The sequence below is a fragment of the Seriola lalandi genome, unplaced genomic scaffold (genome assembly GCF_002814215.2).
Source record: "Seriola lalandi dorsalis isolate HSWRI2012SDOR001 ecotype SW California unplaced genomic scaffold, Sedor1 jcf7180002054961, whole genome shotgun sequence".
NCBI lineage: Eukaryota > Metazoa > Chordata > Actinopteri > Carangiformes > Carangidae > Seriola > Seriola lalandi.
In genome coordinates, this window is record NW_019525512.1 from 552,363 (window position 1) to 575,373 (window position 23,011).

Sequence of the window (23,011 nt, forward strand, 5' to 3'; positions counted from 1 at the left end):
TAAACTGCACTGGTTTTTTTACTTGCTAGGAGCATGGACAAGTTGTTAAAATCAGGATTTTAAATGTAAATAAACGTCAAAGAATGTATGATAAATAAGCTTCTATATTGTTTGATAGTTCATTATCATACGTCGAGGTGATACATCACAACTGATGCTGTAAACTTGGGTGTCCTGAATCTGCTCTGGGGCAACTTCCTGAATCTTGCTGATAAAACTAGATTCTTTCTTTTAAACATTACATTTTAACAATCATGGAATCATTTTCCACGAGTCCCCTGAACTGGGATGAAGCTGAAAAATACTGCATCCTTGAAATCATATGAAAAGACACTGATCCTCTAATACTGAAGAGTCTCAAACGGTGAACTCCTGTGTTTCCACATTCGTCCACACGATGTCAGTGTTGCGCTGCTGGATACTTCTCACTGCTCAGTCTTCTGCCTCTTCTCGGTTCACCTTGCTACCAGCAGAAAAGTTGAGTGACACAAGTGATGCAAGTCAGCTAACATAAGAGGATACTAGAACCCCTGAATATGTCACACAAAGCAAAATATAACAGTTTATATAGCATTTCACAGCTAAAATCGTCATGTTCTCAAATGGAAAGTTCATCGATGAATTACTTTCTATCCACCTTTATGAATAAGCAACATGTGTAAGCTTGTGCGTCCATTCCCACTGTGCCTATATCTGTGTGACTGTGGTGGAGTCTGGTAACTCCTCCATCTTTGGACCCACAAATCCATCTTCTCCCCATTCTGACGCATTATTGGTCCACTCTGTTGGGCCCAGGAAGCATTGGGAGATAAGAGGAAAAAGGGCGGAGGGCCAGGCTCTGCGATCCCTCAGATAGCACCTAATCACATTCATTACATCAATTAGGGCAGGCCAACACAACACCGGGCTGGGAGTCAGACCTCCATCTCCTGCTGATCGATCCTAAACACTGAGCACATCCTCCGTTCTCCAACCTCCACCCTGTAGACCACCATACTGTACTTACTCTCACCTGCCAAACTGGTCCTCCACTGGGAGCTCACCACTGGTATCGAGTTGATAACCAGTTGCTGTTTGCAGAATTCAATCGATATACATTTTTGAAAACTGGTACCAATATTTCTTGGATTGAGGATGCCAATTGCCAATTGATAAATCTACTTTTGGTTATTTTTCAGACTGATTACAGGTTTTTAGCTATGTAGATGCTCCTGTATTCCATGTTTGAAGCAAATCTGAGACCAGTTAAGAGATTTTTAAACATCTGGGTCATATATCACTATCTTTGCAATGTCTTTTTGTTGATTTATTGTCATTGAAATAACAGGTATATGCTATATATGCCTAGAAAACAAACATATTCAACCTTGTTTTAACCTAGATATAAAATGAAAGGCCTCCCGTACACAGCAGATGAAAAATTGATCGATAATAAAAGAAAAACATAATAAAACAAGCTGGATGACATCTATAAAATTCACATACAGTACATGAACACAATCACAGTAAGGTGACAAAGCGATGCATTCAACAGTAGACCAGTGGTGCACTTAAAGGGGTAAGGATATTAAGTGGTTTAAAGCAGGAGATGAATGCACATCCTGAAATCCCCTGTGTGTATCTCAGTCCATATAATGATTACCAAAGCAGATTCTTTTTTTTTTAAGAAGGCAAAATTCAGTATCATTTTAAAGTCCACGCAGCAGTTAAGCTATGCACAATGGCTGCTGAATGAGACATATAAAAATCATAATCTGAGCTGGTTTGTCATCAGATGTAATTTCAACAGTATCTTTAATGCTATAGGACGAACCACAGAGCTGCCTTTTCTTCCTGTGTGATAGAAGCTATATAAGGCTTTCACACTCAGGTGTCGACTCGGAGAACTCCAAAGTCAGGTGAGAAATAATCTTGAGGACAATTTGTCCTCATCTGTGTTTGACTGGTTCAATAATCTCGACAGTGGAATCGTCTTTAAGAGAATCGACCATTAAACTGATGTTGCTTCTGCTGAGTTGATGTAACTATAGCATGTTGATAGTGATACCTTGGTGTATTTACAGTAAATAGCTGAGATGAGGGTCAGCTTCATAACCATATTGTAAGAGATTTTTCCATTAGACTCTCACTTTCCTCCACCATCTCCCTCTACTGAGACACTGAGGTATGTTTTTATTGCTCTATCAAATAACCCTGTAGATTTCCTTCCAAATCGGAATCAGTGAAATACAAAGTAAATCGCAGGGATTCCTGACCTTTCCTGTTGTTTTCAGTGCTTCATGATCTTTTTATGGCAGAATGTGGAAACACTGACTCAGGATGATCCAAAACCAGATTCAGTCCCTCCTGCCTCCTTGCCCCCGTTTGATCATTTTCAACTGAAATATTAAAGATGTTTATAGCTACACTTTGACACATAAAACAAAAGGGCCTCAATGTCACATAAAAATGCAGAGGCCACTTCAGAGACCTTACCAATTCAGTTTATATTGTCCATTATGGACTGACATTATTAAAAAACAACTTGCAACTAATCATATTACAAAAAACCAATTGCAAATCGTGGGAGCCTCTGGGGCCCCAAAGCGCCTGGGCTCCTGGGACAGATGCCCCTTTGTGCCAAGTTGATGATCCAAACTTCAAACCTCAAACTTAAAAGAAAAAGTCAGTTCACACCAACTCTTAATTAACTAGCTTAGTGAGTAGCAGACATAGTTATTGTTGGTTTCGGGCTAAATAGGCCTTTTTCCTGTGTTTTTATAATGTATAAATCCCAGAAGGTATCTGGGATCATTTTTGAATAATTTTGTTCTCATGAATGTTGTAATCTATTATAACTTTTTTTTAATTATGAACTTTTAATTTGTGCCTTTGAATTAACATTTCCTGGTCATGATTTGTGCCCCCAAAAGTTGACTGTGTTGCAGGTTTACATTGGAGTTAAACCTGCCTGTACTCGTACCTTAAAAAAATGATTGTGCTAATAATGTCATGAATTCAAAATGCTGAAGTGCTGAGTTATGCAACAGGAAATTCTGCATCTGCTGGAAATTAATTTGTTGGAGGAAGATGTGCGCACAAATCAACACACACAAACACGCACACAATGGTGCAGACTCCTCATTCAGACAGGCAGAGTCACGCAGAGGTCGAGCTGATGACACACACAGGTAAGATGTCACGAGGTTAAAACCACATGGTCACATCAATAGAATGTACTATACATCCTGCAGGTGTTGCGTGTGGATGAAGAGCATGTGACACGCTCAGGTATGGCTGCCATTAGAGGAATGCTGCCTCATGCATTCAGAGCATCAGTCAGTTGTCTGAGTGGCATCACCGGCGTGATGGACAGGTATGTGTCCTAAATATTCAACTCTTTTGAAAACTAAATGAGTCGTGACCATCAGCCGCAGCATACAGTACATTTGTGTGCACATGTTTGTCATCGGCGACCTCCTGACTGAGTTGGCTTCCTCCTGAAACCTTCTGCCTTCTTTCCCCCGGCGACAGAAAACCTGGTGACACCAGGATGAGCGACAGGCGAAGAAGAGGAGAAATGGCGCCGAAAACTGGAGGGAGATAAAATGGATAGATAAGGTTGGGGCATCTTAGAAAAAAAAATGGGAAAGTGGATAGATTGCGACAGAAGAGAGAGAGAGAGAGAGAGAAAGAAGAAAGGGGGGGGTGCAGATGTGAGTGATGCTATTGATACACTGAAGCTGCAGAAAGAGGAGAGGAAGGTGCACTCCATTTTTTTTTCCTCAAAGTGCTATCGGAAGACATACATTACAATGACAGCACTGTGACAACGCCAGCCACATAAAAAACACACTGCCTTTATTTCATCTCCCACAGATAGTTATTAATAAAAACCAGGACAAGGACACACACACACACACACACACACACACTTACAGAAACAGAGAGGAAAAACAGATGAGAAAGAGTGATGGAGAGTCGAAAAGGAGAGACGAAGGAGGAAGATCATGTTGTGAGGAGGCTTGTCCCCCTGACAACGTGAAGTCGAGAGCAATGGGCCTCACACCTCGATTTGTCAGTGTGATGAAATAAGCTACCGGCCACAATCCCATACTCCACACTGTCTACAGACGTGACATCTAAAGCATCTCTTTTTCCCCCTCTCTCTTCCGTCCTCGCCCCGTCCAAGTATTCATTTATGCCCTTATTTCTCTTCCTGCTTCCCTCACAGACTCTCTCTTCCTTTCTCTCTCCGAGTCTCGGTGTTATCAGTATCTGACACACAGTGAATCAGGGAGTATCTAGCGGCCCGCTATCAGACCTCTCTTCATCTCCCACTGCCCCTCTGTGCTCGGGCCTATCAATCAGAGAGCCACTGCCAGGACAGATGCCACCGACACAACTGCAACCACTGACACAACCCGCATCTGCCACCACACAGTGATTAAACAGAACTAACCCAATTAACAGGAGTCGTTCAATCACTACAACAAAGTACAGCTGAGGCAAATGTTTAGCATATGGTGAAATTTATGACTTGTTTAAAGGTTAGTAGTGAAGTCATCTATTTTTTTCTACACAAATAACAAAAAATTACACCAATGGATCAAAATTTATTGTATTTTATTTTTGCCTTTATTGTAAGACACAGCTGAGATGCAGAAAGGAAACATAGGCAGCAGCAGGGTACAACATGCAACAAAGGTCACTGGCTATAATTGAACAGGAGGCAGGGGAAGAGGCAGTTATATGGGATGCATCTTAAGCACTAGGCCGCTAACACACCATCATTTGCAGACAATAAATAAACGCTGGGTCAGTTTCACTTCCATTTGTTTCATATGTCCCAACACGGGCTTTATTATCTGTACAGCACGCGAAAGCATCTATTGTCAGACCTTTGAAACCAGTTACCAAACACTTATACACCTGTCACTGATGCATTGGAACTGTAACATTTTCTATTAGAAAAATGCTTTCAAAACCGTATTTGTATGCTATGAATAAGTGTTTATTTTATTTTCATTTATTTATTTCAATGGAACAAATATCTGCTCTTTTAAGAAATCTACTGACTTTTTATACTGAAAAAACAAGAATAGTTAATGAGTGATTTTTAACACAGTACTAGGGTTCTTTGTTTGTTTGTTTATTTCATTAAATTAAAATATGACATGAAAATGTCTATTTTATATAAAAACATAATGTTGTTTATTAACTGCTTCGATCAAAACTAAACGGAAGTCAGGCTTCCATAGTCACGTGACAACATTCGCACATCATGGCGGGCTTTTTTTTTGTTTAATGCCTTGAATGCCCCGCCCACTGTTTGTTGCTGTTTTGGCTCGTTACCGCGCGCACCTGTCCTTGAACCACTACGAGCCGACGGTTGGAACTCTCTGTTTTCCCCGGGAAACGCTCTAAAAAATGCTAATGTTCGCGTAGCATTTAAGCTAGCAAGCTAGCTAGCTAGCCAACTGGCCACCAAAAGTCTACTCATGTTGCTCCGGGACGTCTTTGAGGAGGATCTTGGCCCTGGCTGTTCATCACCTCGGAGTCTCCCTGTCCCGCTGTTGGCGCTTTGGGTCCCGAAAAGGTTATTCCCCGCCAAGATGCAAGAGCTTCGGCAAAGTAAGTGCAGCTTTTGCTAACATTTCTGCTGCGAGTTCATGCGTTTGGCTGTGTTCAAGTTTGTATTTGGTGTGCTTGGCTAAAAGCTGCTGATGCTGCTGTTTGTTTTGTTTAAGCTAGCTGCTTGTTGATGTGTTGGCCTCGGCTGGTTGCTAATTTCTGCTTTTGTGGTGCTGTCAACTTGCTATTTATGGTGCTTCCATTGCTGTTGATTGTGAATTGATTTCTGTTAGAGGCTGAGGTTATTTTTCTTTTGGAAGTTGCTTGGTATGTGCATCGTGACAAGCTGATTGATTGCTGTTGTTGGAAATGATGAATATGAATCATCCTCATGTTTGAGTGTAATGAGTGGAATTGGTTTTGCTGCACTTGTGTTTGCTGTTTTGTTGTGGATTGCTCTTTGCTGGCATTAAGGGTGTAAACATGGCTGCTCCTCTGCAATATATGACCTACATGGGAAATGCATAGCATGGCATAGGTTGTCATATTCACATCTTCTCCACACACCTTATATTTGGCAACGCTTCAGCGCTGCTACTCTATGGTTTACATTCACTCACACTCACTGCCAACCACATACTCATGTCCATGTGCTGATGTTCACCTGCTGCTTATCAGTGGTACGTAACATCTAGGCCTCAAATGCTCACTTCAATCTTGCTGTGATGGCGGGGGACCACTGCTTCACTCCAGCAAGGTAAGTGCATACATGTTGATGTTTTGGCTCTGCTCAGTTGCTGTTTTGTGTTGCAAACGCTATATGAAGCTGTTGATGCTTTTCTGTTTTTCCTTTTTTCTCTGCTGGCTGCTCATTTCTGCTGCTGCTGTCAATTGTGAAATAATAATAATGTATGACATTTGACTGTAGTTTGGCTTGTGCGTTATGATGCTTTCATACTGTTGGTTTACCCATTGCTCAATGTGTTTTGTGGCAGGCTGATGCTGTCATTTGCAAAGTCAAACACTTGTTGCCAATGCTGCTGCTCATACACTGTAACTTTGCATGCTTCAATACTGCTTTGTGGAAAAAGGACTGTGTTTGTGCTCCAGCTGCTATCTCAATTTTTTTGACTCTATATATTGGCCTTGAAATAAAATATCTTTTAGCCTCAAATATGCTCTTCAAGATGGAAATGGAGTGTCATGTGCATGTGGGCGTCAAAGCTAGCTAAACAAGTAACATTTTATCTTTCAACACTTTTTATCTAGTTTCTTCAATTTATTTAGTTTTTTAGTTTTTGAGTTGGATAGTTAGCAGCTAGTTAGGTAGTTGTAAAGTGGCAAATGACCCACAACTGCCAGATAGCAAGTAGTAAGAATCCCTTTCAAACTTTTTAAGCATGCCCTATAAAAATATGAAGCTCAGATTAGCTAGATGGATTGTTGTCAACAATGTCTCTCAGGGATTGTCAGTCAGATTGAATTAAAATAGCAAATAGTTATAGGTTATAATGATTATGAGCAGTTTGTCATTATACTGTGACCAGCAGGGGACAGCTATGCAACTGTTATCTATTAGTAAAATTCTAAATTTGTGTTTTGTTATGTTTCTTTCTGAGAAGTATTTAGGTAGTTGTATTCTGTAGATAACTGGAGTGTAATTTCAGGAATATATTACAATTTAGATTGTGACTGTACAATGGTAAAAATAGAAAACAGAGTTATTTCCAAATGATTCAGCCCTAGCTTGACACCATGGTGACTCTTCCTCTAAGGCTTCACTCGTCACTTTTATTACCGATCACTGCTTCTCTTTGCCAAGGCAAGTGCCGCTTCTCCAATTCATATTGTGTGTGTGCCTGTGTTTTTTTTTTTTCTGGCCTGTTCAGTATGTGTTTGTGTGCTTAATATTATTAGTACGCTATGATGCTGCTGAGGCTTGTGGCAGTTTTATTGCTGTGTCACAGATCTGCTTGTGGTTGTTTTGGCATCGACTGAGTGATAATTCCTGTTGCTGTGCTGCAGCTGTGTGTTTTTTTTATTGCATTTGTATTAATTGTAACTTACCCTCTTGCGGTGGTTGTGCTTGGGTTGTTGTTGTTGTAGTATGTTTGTGCAGGATGATGCTTTTGTGATTTTGACTTGCACTGTGGTCAGAGTTGTATAAATACTTATGTTTGAGTGGGTGGTTGTTTGGAGTCATTGCAAACTTTTGTTGCGATCACTTACTGCTGCTGTTCATGTTGCACTGCATAACCTCCACACCAGCATCTACTTGTAAGCTCCATGAATTGCTGTGGCACAACTAAAGGCATTGACATGGCTTTATTATGATTGTCATTGTAGAGGTTTGCATTGGCAGATTCTAGCACTAAAAAGTGGAGTTTCATTTGTTGCTTTAATTGGGGCAAGAAAGTTTCTTTGTGGTTTTGTGTGTGTGTCATTACTCAACTACTCTGCTATTATGTCCACTTCCACACGTTCTGTGCCTTTAAAAACCAATGATGCAGTATTTATTGTCAGATATTTGTCAGGTAATGATTGTCGAAACATATCTATTACTAAAAATATTCCTGTTAGTTCTTTTGCTTGTCCACAAACTGAACCGCATCGACCACTTCACCCACCCTGAACAAGTTAAATATATTTAAGAGCAATGGTTTGTAGAATCTTAAACTATAATATCTGCTTTAGCGTTGGCCTTCAAAAAGCTCACGATGGCCAGGCCCTTGAATCTTGAATCAAGTTAAATCGGATGCACAAACGTGACGATAGGAGGGATAAAAGTATGTTTGAGACTCTCATCTATTATTGAAGAGGCCACTAGATCCAGATCACATCAGGCCTGGGACAGTAGATAGTGTTTCATGGTGGCTTTGTCTTTAAATATTCTCCTAGATTGAAAGCTTCAAAGTAAACTTCAATTACTGCCGTGATTAGATCTGGCCTGCTCCATTAGAGGACATTCTAGCTTGGGGGGGACAGACAGAGAGGGCAGGGCGAGGACTCTCAGACCCCCAGCCTAGGAATTACTAACTATTGATCTTGCTGCCACAAGCCATCTGACAATGACATTATAGTTGTGTAGCTTCAGACGAAGCAGTACAGTTCAGCACAGGGGCTGATGTAGTCCCTGCAAAGCACTTAGACATGGGGATGAAATCCTATTTCGTTTGGGATGGGATAGAGAGCAAAGGGTTTCTGCTGGCTGTGGGTTAAAGTTCCAATTTGATTCAGTTATCATTTTGTTTTGAAATACACTGTGGCTTAGTAAAAGAATTGTAGTTTTCACTGTTTTCTTTCTTTCTTTTTTTTTTTGACAGTGCGGTCTTTCATATCAGCTGCTAAAGAAACATTGTGTTTATGTGTTTTTTTTACCGGATGACTGATAAACAGATGTTTTGCAGCTTCACAAGCTAATGTGACAAATTTAACTACGCAAGCTTTTATAGCTAACCAGCTGTAATAAGTGCATGGTTGTGTGTGTGTATAAATGACACAAAACTTGATTATTTGACCATTGTAATAAGATTGTCAACATGTTGTATTTCAAGACCTGTGAGAATGTCCCACATTTTGAATTCCTCATCCAATTTTGTTCATGTGAAATGTCTAAATGGAAAATGTGCCCTTATATAATCTTAACCATATAAAACCTTCAAATTGACATTTACAGGGAGTTTATCAGACTCATAGAAATGCTGCAAAAAGGCCTCATAGGACGGTTATGACATGTTTGTTAGGTGAATTAGTGACTTTAATATGTGTGACTGTTCCTGTGTGTTGGGATAGTGATATAATGGCAGCCAGTGTGGCAGCCCACCCACTGCATGCTGGGATAGGCTTCAGATCCCTGTGACCCTGAGCAGGATGACAGGATTGAAGGATATTAGGGCTTGAGTGCAGCAGTCAGTCGTGACTGCAGCAAATTCTGTGAATGTAGTTTAAATGTTTAAAACGGCATGAACCAATCAAAATCATGGATCAGGCAAATACACTATTGTAATAACATAACAAAATAAAAGACAAGATATATCCCATAATACTAATACTGCAATGAGAGGCATATTCAATTATATAAATAATATTGCACATTGTGTTAAAATAGCAGTTCTTCATCTATTTAGTTAATAATTTCTAATGTTTCTTAATGTCAAACATTGAATGTCTGCGTTAAAACCAGGGAACAACAATGGCTTTAAGTCGGACATGTTTAATTTTTATGAAATATTAGAACGCAGAATGAATTAAACCAGTATAAAGACCTTGTCTAATAATTCTGGGCCTCTCCTGTCTCAGAGTCAGTCTGGAGGTTTGGGCTGTGTAGACCTTTTGAAACCGGCAGATCGAGCAGAAATGATGGGAAAATGTATGACCTTGATAATGATGATAATGATCCTGATGGTTTTCCTCATCACAAAGCCAATACTGTTAATAATGACAGTGATGATGATGGATACGATGATGATGATGATGATGATGATAATGACGGTGCTCCCAGTGATGGTGCTGGTACTGTTGATGCGGCTGATGATTGTGGAAATGAGCATGTTGATAAGGCAGAAACATTTTCTTTGAGCATGCACGGCTCCTGATAACGCTACTGTAAGTCTACACTGATAGTCCCACTGACCATCTTATCTACTACATCTCACTGTCAGACATCCACTTCCCTTTCCTCTCTGGCTTCTGTTGGCTGCCGAAAACCATTACAACCTGAACGCACACATCCATAATCATGACACAAACGTTATAAAAAGGGTAAATTATCGAAAGTTAATGAAACGTAGGAGGGAGGGATTTGATTTAAAATAGAAACAGGGGTGCAGTAAGGAGCCAGAGAAAAGGTCTTTGGGGAAAGTGAAGAAGAACATGGGCACTCGAGTAGGAGAGGGGAAGATGGAGACAGAGAGGGAGAGAGGGGAAAGAAAGAGAGAGAGCGAAAAGGCAGGGGGAAGATAGATCATGGTCCTGAGCGATTGTGACAAGCATAGACCCTATCAGCCGCTGTTTGTTTGCACACTCCCCTCTCTGCATTAAAGGAGCCGTCCAGGCCGCCGGCAGGCCGCGAGCGCTCCATCTCATCACCTGACACGCCAACAGATGTTATGGGCTGATAAGAGCCCCGCGGCCCCCTTCCCTTTGCATCTACGATTACCTCCGCACAAAGGAGAAGGGGCGGCGGCGGCGGTGGTGGTGGGGGGAGGAAGGAGGTGGAATGGAGAGAGGGAAGGAGGCAGAGGAGGGAGGAGAGGAAATCAAATACTTCATGATGGCCTGGTGTTAAAAAAAAAAAAAAAAAAAGAAGAAGAAATGAAATGGATGGAAGTGGAGAGTGCGTTTGTGTGTGTGTGTGTGTGATAGTCGAGGGGGGTGGGAGATTGAAAAAGGGAATGAGAGAAGGAAAGATGGTAGGGACACACTCATTTGTCCTGTATGAAGTGGTAAATGGCCTCGCCGTGCTTCCTGGCCCCATGCTGTTTGTCTCTGTCCTAATCGGCTTATTCCATAAGCACTGCTGCACCATCGTCATTAGGCAATGATAATGATATTATTTAACAGGGGATGAGAGAATTAAGGAGGCGCGCTATCTGATGGCTAGTTTTGTTCACTGCCTCATTTCCTCATCCTCGGAAAATGTAGCATTTCCCAGTTGATAAGAATTGTTTTGCAATTGTAAAGATGCTTTAATGACAGCCACATCCATTGGCTTTATTGCCTAAAAACATCATTACTCCAACTTTTGTACTTTACATGGCTGGTTTGTTCTCCAAATAACACTAACTAAATTGGGATGTCAAAAAAAACAAAAAAAAAACAAACCCACTATGTGGAACATTGGTCTTGTTATGGCGAATGTAACCCAATCACTGCAGTAAATACATACATATCTCCGTCTCCCTCCCTCTGTCGCTTCCTCCTGATCACTAATTTATGATATAATTTAACAACGTTTCTATATTTGTTCCGCTAAACACTTTGCGTGGCATCAAATTACGGCTCACAAAAGATCATAGAAACCCAATATCATGCGTCCTATTCTCAGCCAATCTGAATGGAGAGATTGTGTTCCTTTTCTTTTCCACTGCTTGGCTCCAAGTCCAGAGGGGGGGATAGATGACATTACTAAACACAAATCAGCCAATAGAATAAACAAACTCCGGGGATAAACAACAATGCAATCTCTATCTGCTCGTAAACAATATGCAGTGTGCATGTGTGTGGCTCCTCCTGATGAGATTGAATATGTGTAGATGATAAGCCAACCAAGGTAATCAATGCAGTAATGATGAGGGGAGGGGGTGGTGGTGGGTGATATCGCAGGCAGTCATCAATGGAATTTCTAAAGCGCCTTGCCTGCCCTGTGTGTGTGTGTGTGTGTGTGTGTGTGTGTGTGTGTGTGTGTGTGTGTGTGTGTGTTTGTGCGTGGACCAAAAGCGTGACAAACGCGTCATCTCGTGTGCGAGAGAGATAAGCTCTAAATAATTGCGGTCTGACAGGCCTGAATAATGGCCAAATTAGACAGAAGGTGCACATTATTACGAGCGGCAAACATTCAAGGCTTGTTTGAGATGTAACTGGGCTTGATTAAGGCTGCGATGATGATGATGATGATGATGATGGTGGTGGTGGTGGCGATGATGAGGATGATGGTGGTGTTGTTAGACCCACACCCCGCCCTAATCCCATTTCCTCTCTTCTACTTTTCCCTCTTTCTTCTTCTTTCCTGTGGATTAGCATTGCGGCCCGCTCCACCGAGTTACCTGTGGACGACCTCCTGTTGAGCAGCAGCCCACACACTGAGAGTAAAAGAGGGATGAGCAAAGAGAGAGAAGATGAGGAGGGAGGGAGGGAGGAAGGGAGGAAGGGGTAGGGGAGTAAAAACAGCTATGGCCGTTGATAATCAGTGGATAAAAAGAGCTATGCAAGGTCAGGGAAAGGACGAAGAAACAGTTGGGTGGAGCCGGGTTTGTGGGAACGGGGTGTGAAAGGAGCGATGGCAGAGAACAGAGGGAAGATAGAGGAGTGGCGGCTTTGATGTGGATCAGCTTTGGATTTGGTGTTTTGTCTGTGCCGCGGTTACGCCACGCTCAGGTAGAAAGATGAGAAAGAGGCCTTTTTGGAAGGCCTTTCGCTTGGTTGGCGCTTTACCTGAGGCCCAACCAAAACAAGGAGCCTGTATCCACTGTACAGATCAGAGCAGCGGTACAGCATGACCTAATGGCAGAGAGACAGGGCTGAAAAATGACTGAATCAAGCATGTAGAGGAGGAAAAACACACCTTAAATCAATTTCTCCACCCGACATGAACCTTTATGGCATAAATCAGAGCATATAGCAAACTAAATGACATCAAACTGATGTAATTTTGCTTTGACCTTTTAAAGGAAAAGTCCCAATTCATGCTTTTTTTCATTCAATTACATGGACATTTGTTCGTGTTTGTGGTTTAACATCATTCTTAAACTTTATTTCACTGCCCCTTTATTTTCTGTTATTGGTATTTGAATTGAAGTTCGTCTCCTTTGACAACAAATGTAAAGCAGCGTAAAGATATTCAAGAACACACGAGGATCTAATAGGGGCAGCATGTTGGCTTGGTGGTTAGTACTGTTGTCTCAAAGCAAGAAGGTTCTGTATTCCTTCAAGGTTCCTCCAGGTTCTCCAGTTTCCTTCTTCCTCCTGTCAATCTTGTGATGTGACTGGTCTGATGTGGGTAGTCTGGTTGTGTGTTAATGTACAAAACAAGGTGATGGCAGATGAATGACCCTTCCACAGATTCAACCTAAAACACAAGACACATAAAGACAAAATTATTATTATTGGCTGTCACACGTGAAGCATCAATAATGGTGCTAATTCCTCCATTATTAAACCCGCAGCACCTGATTTTATTTTGCCATTTGGAGGCGTAAAAGAAGCTGCAAACACTACTGACATACTAACATCTTTTAAGCTGACACAGGCGACACGGTGATGCAGAGGTTAGCACTGTCACCTCACAGCAAGTTCTGGGTTTGAACCTGCCGGTTTGCATGTTCTCCTCGTGCCTGCGGAGGTTTCCTCCGGCTTCCTCCCACAATCCAAAGACATGCACGTTAGGTTGATTGGTGTGAATGCCAGTGTGAATGGTTGGTTTGCCCTGTGATGCACTTGCGACCTCTCCAGGTTGTACCCCGCCCTCGCCCGATGTCAGCTAGGATTGTTTCCATCCTCCCTGTGACCGTAGGAGCAACATGTAGTGATGTTTCTGGCCTCTTGGCATATCCAATATATAATTCCAATTCTCCTATTAGTCTGGCTTTGTATCTATTGATTGGTCACTTTCTGCAAGTGGAGTTTCCGACAGCAACCATAAATAGTATTGGAGAATCTTCGTCTGGATGGGAAAGTGTTCTCTTGACTTTTTTGTCAATCAGATGATGTTTAATTTTTTTTTTTCACAAGCTGGATAATTTCAGTTTTGGAGCAGAACTCCCCAAATCTATTTGAAACACCCATCTGATACTGTATCACCAGGAGGAGTGATCAGATCCAGATCACATCCATAATCTCCACGCTGATCACTGCCCAAGCAGACGGTTATCTTTTGCACGATAGTGATTGGGAGATTAGTGTTTTTAAATGCTTATCCGTGTAGACCTCCCTGAGGTAGCCGGGCTCCAGAGCCTCCGCTGAATCGCAGCGTCAGATCAGAGACTCAGACACACAGATCCAACATGTTGGCTTTTGGGAGGAGAAAGGAGAGGATGGAGGGGGGTGGGGGGGTGGCTGCAGTGGATCATGTACATAATCACTTGTTTATCACCAGAGCATCTTGCCAAATCACTAAAACACTGCTCTAATCACAGTAACCAGAGCAGCTGCTGTTTTACTCTTTGTGCATCGTAGACCTGCACAAGGTCAATTTAGGATTATACATATAGAGGGTTTTGACAAGTGATAACAACAGTCTACAGATATTTTTGGATAAATAATATTTACAATAAAATTTTGGAATTGTTGGGAGGTGTATTTTTCTTTCTTTTTGATGGAGTTTAGCTGTTTTCTGCTTCTTTCAGTCTGTGAGGCTGACCTTGTCTTCGGCTTATCTTTTTCTTGAACTTACAAAGATGAAACCGATATTGATTTTCTCACAAGTATCACAAAACTATATAATTAAGTATTTCATGCAGAATTCAGTAAATTTAGACTTTAAACAGGAAAATGTACCAACATGTCGGTTGTTGTGCCAAAAACCAAAAGTATTGTCTGAAGGTAAACTACGGCTTCTCGGTGGTATCCAGCAACTCTTTCACATCAAAGGGAGGACAGTCATTTTCTTCGTTTTAAACATTTGGAGTTTAAACACCAAGGAAATTCTAGGATAATTGGAGGTCTAAAGGAGCACAGGCTCCATTATGGGACGTGGCAGCTGCTGCTGATGCTACTAAGAATAACATGCATACATCCTTTGGTGAAATCTGATCAAAAATGTCACAAGAATCAATTCAGGCAAAGACGGCCGGTATCGTATCGATCACTTCTGTAATAAATATGCAATCAGACTGTACACCAACACTTCACCTTGCGTGCCCCCGTGGCCCAAAAGAAGCGCACGTCTGATCTGAGTGTATGCGACTCTGAGTAAGAAGAGTGTGCGTTTCTGTGTTTGGGATCAGGATGAGATCAAATCCTCCATACACAAAAAGCTTCCTGCTATGTATCAGCTGTCCTCATCTACCTTGGCCTGGTAGGAGATGTTCTAGTGCCAGTAGGACGGAGGGGAAAACTCCAAACACTAAATAAGCCTTATCTGCTCCCAGTGCTCGGCAGAGATTAGAGGAGGAGTAAAGGAAGCCAGCGGAAAGGAAAGGAAAGGAAGCCAGCGGGAAGGAAAGGAAGCCAGCAGAAAGGAAAGGAAAGGAAAAGAAATCAGCATAAAGAAGAAGAGGTTTGGAGAAAGGAAAGAAAAGGTAAGGTATTCAGTGGAAAGGAAAAGAAAGAAAAGGAAAGGATATTGAGTGGAAGGGAAATGAGGCCATCAGTAAGGAATGAAAGGGTTGGAAAAGACAGAAAGTTAGAGGAAAGGAAAGGAAGGCAGTGGTTAGAATAGGAAATAAAGCGGCAGGAAAAGGATGGAAAGTAAAAGAAGCCAATGACAAGGAGATTAAGAGGGGATATAACGAGAAGACATTTAATAGGAGGCAAAAGGAGAAGTAGGAAGAAGACCAGACGTGGGTGTCAGATGATGGGTGTACCGGCCTTTTCAGCCAATTCTGAACCACTCCACGCTTTATAAGTCCCCACTAAAGAGCGGCAGAGTCAGCCCAGCTTCCTCTCCGAAATGAGTGTCTATCTTTGGAGAGAAGCGCTTGTTTTTGATTCCATTACCCAGGCGAGGTGTGGGGTGAGAGGGTGGCAAATGGGGGAATTTGGGAGTGCTTGGCGAGCAGACGCATGGGGAGAAAAGCCAGTTTGGGAAGCAGCGGTGGAACCACAATCTCTGGAGTCCATTCTGTCCCTGCCGCCCTGCGATCCCCACAGCAATTAAAGGCAAGGAGAGAGAGGCCACAGGGAAGTCCAACAAATCACGCCCACGTGTAGATGCACTTGGGCTTCACTAACAAATGTACTACATCCTGTTCGTATGGAAAGGTACCGAGAAAAAAGACAGCGAGGGTGGGCTAACAGAGATTTCGTAAAGAGAATCCTTAAAAGCTGTGGATCAGGGGATTCAGACGGTTCACAACTAAATGAGGAATCATTTGATTTTCTGAGTTACCACTCCCCCTCCTCGCACCGGTTTACTTTCAGTAGAGACAAAACTGGATTTCCTTTGATTCCACTTCCATGTACTATAAATGCAGTGGAGAAATTTGAAATCGAATACTCGGCACTTCAGAAATTTTACTCTTAAAGGTCAATTTACTTAGAACGATGAGAACAACTCAAAAAAACAGTTGTTCACTGTGATCTGGCAGGAGTTCTCCAGGGTCAGAGAAAATAACTGCGATGATGTCATCAGGGTCACACCGGTTTGGGTTTAGTCTAGATTTGTAAAGAAAAGCCCAGGGATGTTGAACTTGAGCAAGGGTCATCTGTTAGTTCATTTATTTGGAGCTCTTTAATTTGAAAACTATCTTTGTGTCAAAAATCTGTGGAGAAAAAAAAGGTTCATTTTAGATGGTTGGCTGACCTGGGTCAAAATCTTCAAAATCTTCAATATATATGTGTTGTCATCTCGTATAAACATTCACATTCATACTTTTACAAATTCGACACTTGTCCAAAAGATTAAATAAAAAAAAAAAATACACCCACTGAATTCTCACTCTGTCGCAGACCTCTAACATAGTTTCATCTTTCCATAATAAGTTTGTATCTTTTATAATTTCCCTCTGGTGGATGTAACTTGTAGAAGTTGTGATATGTTGATCTCTGCTGTGTTTTCTTACTCCTACACTGTCCAAAAAGAAAAAGGAAAGAACAAAATAACACCCTCATCTGACCAATCGCAGCGAACGATAGTGAGATTGTCTCCATCCTTCATCGTAGGATGATCCTAAATCCACATTACATCTCTCCTCACACCCCCAGTTTTCACTTTAAGTCGAATATCAACACTCACTCTTTGCCGGAGCTTTAAAGCAGTGCCAGTGGCCACCCACTCCAACTCTTATCCCCTCTTCTTCCCCTCTCCTCCAATGTCCATCAGTCATTGTTTCCTTCGCATCCTCCTCCTCTCTTCTAGTCACCCCTCCCTCCCTCCCACCAACCCCTCGGCTTTGATCTTGATTTCTGACCAGGAAATATCTACCAAGGGGCCGTCCAGCTACAATAACATTCAATAAAAGAACACAAGGGTGGCCGAGACCGGATCACTGATAGCGCCACGATTTATGGGCCCTGCTCGCTTGTTTTCCTGCAACAGCCGGGCATTCACGCACAACAACAAACACACACACTGTAGCCTTACCAAGCACGTTGCCTCACACGCCAGGATACTACATATGTTATTCATATGTGAGTGTCTTGTAACGTCTCTCTCACAGTTTCATTGTAATCAGCCCAGTACTTCAGGCCTAATAAAACCTCTGATGCTCCTGGACTTGTCAGTTTACCATTTTAGATCTGCAACCTCTTTTTCATGTTGAGACTTTATGTATTTCGTTTATTTTTTATTCCTTAAAACAGTGCACTAAAGGTAACTTTTGTTTTTTATAGCGTTCAACCTGTTACTCAAGGCCTTAAAAGATGTGATGAGGTTATCTTTCTTTGTCAGTACACTGATTTTAGTTGCCTAGGTTCATCTGCAAGCATATCTGACTTAATAAAATAGAGCCTCATGAAGCATTAATACTTTTTTGTTGCAGTGAAATATCTCAGGTGTTTGTTTGACGCTTTTTGTTGAAAACAAAACTAGCGTCTAGTTGTCATAGCACTTAATAAACCTCACAAAGTCTTGGTTTCATTGTCTTAACTTTGTCAAAATATGTGTTTATGTAAATGCTCTTTCTTTGCGGGCAAATTTCACATCTGGTTTATTCTTCTTTTAAAAATTATGCTGTAGCTGGAGGAATAAATTCTAAATTTAGGGGCTAAATTTTGATAGATTTAAAGGTATTGATCACTGGCAGAGAATTTCTACCATTAGCAACTTCAGCTGAAAGTACCTCTGTGGGTTTTTAGTGTGTACTTGTTTCTGCAGAGAAACTTTACATCTGACATCTTGGTTGGGCTTTGTTCTTTGATGCTGTAAAAATAAAAGCAGTTGCTTTGGCTTGAAGCAAACTACATCAAATCAAACACAGGCTGGGCTGTACTTGTTGTTGTTGTTGACACTTGTCTCAATCCCCTTTGTTCCAATGTCCATATCACCAGCCCACCGCACACTGACGCCTGTCCAAACAGGACTACAAATGGCTGCCGTCCCACAGTCTTTAACATAGTGTGGGACCGTGCACTACTCCTCAATCCACTGTGACCAACGCCGTCCGAACGAACAAGAAAAGACAGAGTCCCCTTATGCCTCGACCCCCGACGGCTAGAAGCAAGTGTGACGCCTCTACCCACAAACCAGTGGGGTATCAGCCCCTTTGCGCCCACACTCCCTTGGCCGGAGCGGCACGTCACCGTTACGGGACGCACCTCTGAGATTCGTTCCCCGTCCCAGTTGCGGTCCCGCTGCGGTTATCTGCTCAGGGCCAGGGAGCAGGGACAAGCGTGGGACGGAGGGGTTGGACCGGGGTGGGAAGGGGGGCGCAGCACCGATCCATTTTAGGACGGTGAGGGATCATCATTGTCTCCCGTCTCACCCTGTCACTTACTATTACCAACCCACTAGCTGAGATCCTGTGTATTTCTATGTGTGCGATTCCACAAAAACTGTACTGGATGTGTGGTCTTGGCATCGAACTCGCACACGCGCACTTTACAAGCGAGCACACACTCTCTCTTTCTCACAAACACACACTCTCCATACACAGACACACTGTCATCACTACAGGCGCTTCTCAGCAAACCTACACATCGGATTGTGAGTGGTACAGCTCTTCCTAGCAGACTGTGTGTGGGAGGGACAGAGCCACAGGCGCTAAGTGTCTCTATAGCCCATGTGAAATCAAATGTAGGCTGCGATGAGCCTCCAACCATACTAGGCACAATCACATGGAGAAACAGAGGGAGAGGGAGCTTTAGAAGACCACCAAGGATAGCAGCATGGCACAGGATGCCTGGGCTGTCTTCATGTTAAGGCCTTTTTCTTCACTGTTCCAAAGTATTCACCACTTAAAACAGATTAAGAGCTTGGGGAATAAACAGGCCCGATGCTACGAAGTGGGGAAACACAGGAGGAGGGGTTCGGGAATTAGAGAGCAGGACGAAAGGGAGAGAAGCCTTTCAGGAGATAACGCCTCGAGAAGCAATCAGAATTGTTCCAATATTAAGGCGCTTGTGATGAAACAGATGAATGGATGAACAAAAGGCGGCAGAATAGAGACATTTGGATTGTTTCGTGGGAAAGGAGCTACTTTTTGTATCTCAAAAGCTCAGTTTTGGACTCAAATGAATAGATCACGATTGTGAGATGATGTCTGCAGTAGTTCATGTTTTGTTTGCTGTACAATAACATCTCTTAACTGTGTATTTGAACTACAGACCTCCAGCCAAGTTCATCACCCCTCAGGCAATACGAACAGCTTATTTCTGTTCGTTTTGGCTGGTTTTAGAGACGATGGAGGTGGACGGTCCGAGTGGGATGAAGCTGAGGTTTTGTCGGCATGTCCCCATCCTCTTCCTCCACAGTTTCCTATCCACTATTGTGTGTGTTGGGACAGAGAGCTAAGAGTGGGAGAAATGCATCAGATTAAACTCTCATGCATCTGATTATTTTCCTATGGGATTGCGTGATATAATGGTTTGCCATTTTTGGCCTGTTATTAGTCCGGATATAAGCCAGTCAGTGCTGTCCACTTGAGATATAATGGCTATGATACAGTTTCGTGATAACATAAGCACTTAGATCACACAAAAATTCATAGATATGTTCTTGATATAAGAAAATAGCAGACAAGGCGGAGGCAAAGGAACTTCTGAGTGGTTTTCTCTCTACTGAGTGCATTATTTTCTTCACCTCAGAGCACATTATGGTACTTACACCAGGGCTACTTACCACAGACGCACAGAGTAGATGTGTTTCAATTGGTAAGATTATTCATTAAGATTGTTTATTATCAATTCCACCCATTGTTGGGTTAATTTCAGCAGTAATACTTAAAATAGCATGAAGCCAAAACAGAAAGGACAAGACTGTGTACATAAAAAGTCAACTATGACTCCTAAGGACCAGTTTTGGGGGACAAAAGTACTATACTGATAAAAAAAACATTGAACAGTTAAAATCACTTCATTGTCAGACTCAAGTTTGTAGTAGTATAAGTCAAGTTTGGATGAATTTAGCAACTCTGTTTTTTTCTGAATTGTTTCCAACTACAAAAATAAAGTGTTCTGAATTAGGGTTCTTCTCCGCTGCAATAGTGACCGAGGCCTCCTGAGTATCCTAATAATTAGAACCAATCCATATCGGCGTGATGGACAAAAAGATGATTTCTCAGTAGAGCCGCACAATTAATCGAAACATTATCGAAATCGCAATATGGCCACGTGCAATATCCAAATCGCAGGAGCTGCAGTTTTTGTGATACAAGTAAAATATTTCACAACATATCTGTGCAAGTTCTCATTCGTCCAGGTCATTGTTATCTCTTTCTCAAAATTTAATTTGAGAAAGAGATTTCACAACATATCACTTGTTTTGTGGCATTGCGGTTCTACAGAGAAGCCCCCGGCCTGCAGACCATTCCCACTATAACCGTTACTCATATATGTGTATACTACTGCTACTTCTATATATATATCTGTCAAAAAGCAAAGCTGAAATCATTGAAATCAATGACCATAATATACTATACAATATATATTGCTGTAACATCACTTCAGGAAAATTTCAATGAGGAAATCCCAGTAATATAATAAAGATATTTTTACCCACAACCTACCAGCCAATCAGAAGAGAGTATTTTCTGTCATGTTGTTATGACCTTATGTGTTAAATAAGAACTTTGTAATTCAAAGACTAAAATTTGGTAGTGTCACAAACTTCTGTCAGCGTCACCCTTTACAAACTTTTGAGTCCGGTTGTGGTCAGCGTGCTCTCTCCCAGACTGTGTCGTCATGGCGTTTGATAGAAAGGTCAAAACCGGGTCGGATCGGATCCCAGCCAAAAAACCTTTGATGAAGCTGGGAGTTTTGAAGCAGCCGCACACTCTGATCAACAAAAAGAGAAATAAAGGAAGTCAGAAAAGTGAGGGGGAGGCTGACTGAGTGAGTGAACAAAGTGAATGCTAGAGTTAATCCCTCATCGATTCAGTCATGGTTTTTTTTTTTTTTTCAATCTGTGGGCATCGGAGACCTACAGAAAACACAGCCGTCTTTTAAAATAACGTTTAACTAAGTTGCCATAATGATGGTGACGATAATAGAGAGTGCCACCAGCGAGTGCGGTGGGCGTTATTGTCCCTTATTGGCCCCCCTGCTGGTTTGATTTGCACAAAAGATGTGAGAGGGAGGAAGATGATTACCATAACAAACACACACTTGCAGACGCACTCTTCCCCAGGGAAGTGTCAATCTAAGAGGGAGAGTATGTTGACATTTATAACCATCTGGGGGGGACATGGTCGCTATTTCTCAGCTGTTTAACTTCAATTAGGGAAGGAAGGGTGGGGAAGGAGGGAGCAGAGGGTGGGGGAAATGGGGACGACTTGTTACCGAATGGTTAAGTGGCAGCAGAATAGGCGCTAAGGGGGGAAACACATTTATGGGTGTCTCCTAAAGAGTTTGCATTGTGCCCCGGCTTTTGTGGCTTCACATTGATGGAGGACTGCTGATGGCTATAGGAGATTATGTATTGACGGAGGATGTTAATGTGGACTTGGGCCTTTTTTTTGTTGTAAAGAGTGATTATACTGGCGAGGACTCACACTGCCTGGAAGTTACATCCATTCACCTGAAAGCCAAACAAATATCTCAGGCCTTTCTTTTTTTAAGGTCAGAGTCAGACACTGGCGCCCAATACTACTAAAAATCGAGATGGTAGATCCCAGCGGACTGGACCAAGAATGAAAGATGGACAGAAAGAAGAGGGGGGGGGGGAAACACCAATAATAAAATGATGAGGAGGGAAAAAAAAGGTCCTATTGGACAGGAAATAAAGTGTGCTGTCAGTCAGTCGCTGCGGTGCTGCCATCTCCCAGGTTATTGCTTATTGTTTACTCTCCCCTGAAAAGGTCAGAGGTCACGGCGACCACATCTATTTTTCTCTCCCACCCACTCACCCCATTCTTCTCCAAGCGCATGGAGGAACAAAGAGCGACGGCGGGGGGGGGCGGCGGAGGGAGAGGGGGTGTGTGGTTGGAGGGCGAGTTGGTGGCAGCAGCAGCGGCGGCGGCGGTGGAGGTGGTGGTGGTGGTGGTGCGTGAGGGAGAGTGGAATTAGAAAAAAAAAATATAGAAAGGGAGAGCAGCGATCAGACAGCGCTGATAAGGAGAGGAGGCAGGGGCGGGGTGTTGCTGTGAGCTTTTGGGGGGCGGCGGCGGCGGTGGGTGGATGGGGGGGTAGTGGAGGAGGAGGAGGAGGGGGGGTGATGTGTGTATTCAACTCCGGGCTGACTCCTCTTATGCTAATACAGCCAATTTCCTCTTTTATTTCATTTCTGGAGCCGAAATCTGCGATCTGCGATAAGGTTGCCGTGGCGACCGCCTGTTCCCCGGGCGGATGCGGGCAGCCGTGTGATGGAGATGTGTAAGTCGGCGGGAGCAGCAGGGAATGAATAATTTAAAACTCCACCAAGCTGAAGAGATAAGAGAGAGCAGGGCTGAGGCCTCTCTCCCCCCTCCTCCCCCACCCCCCACCTCTC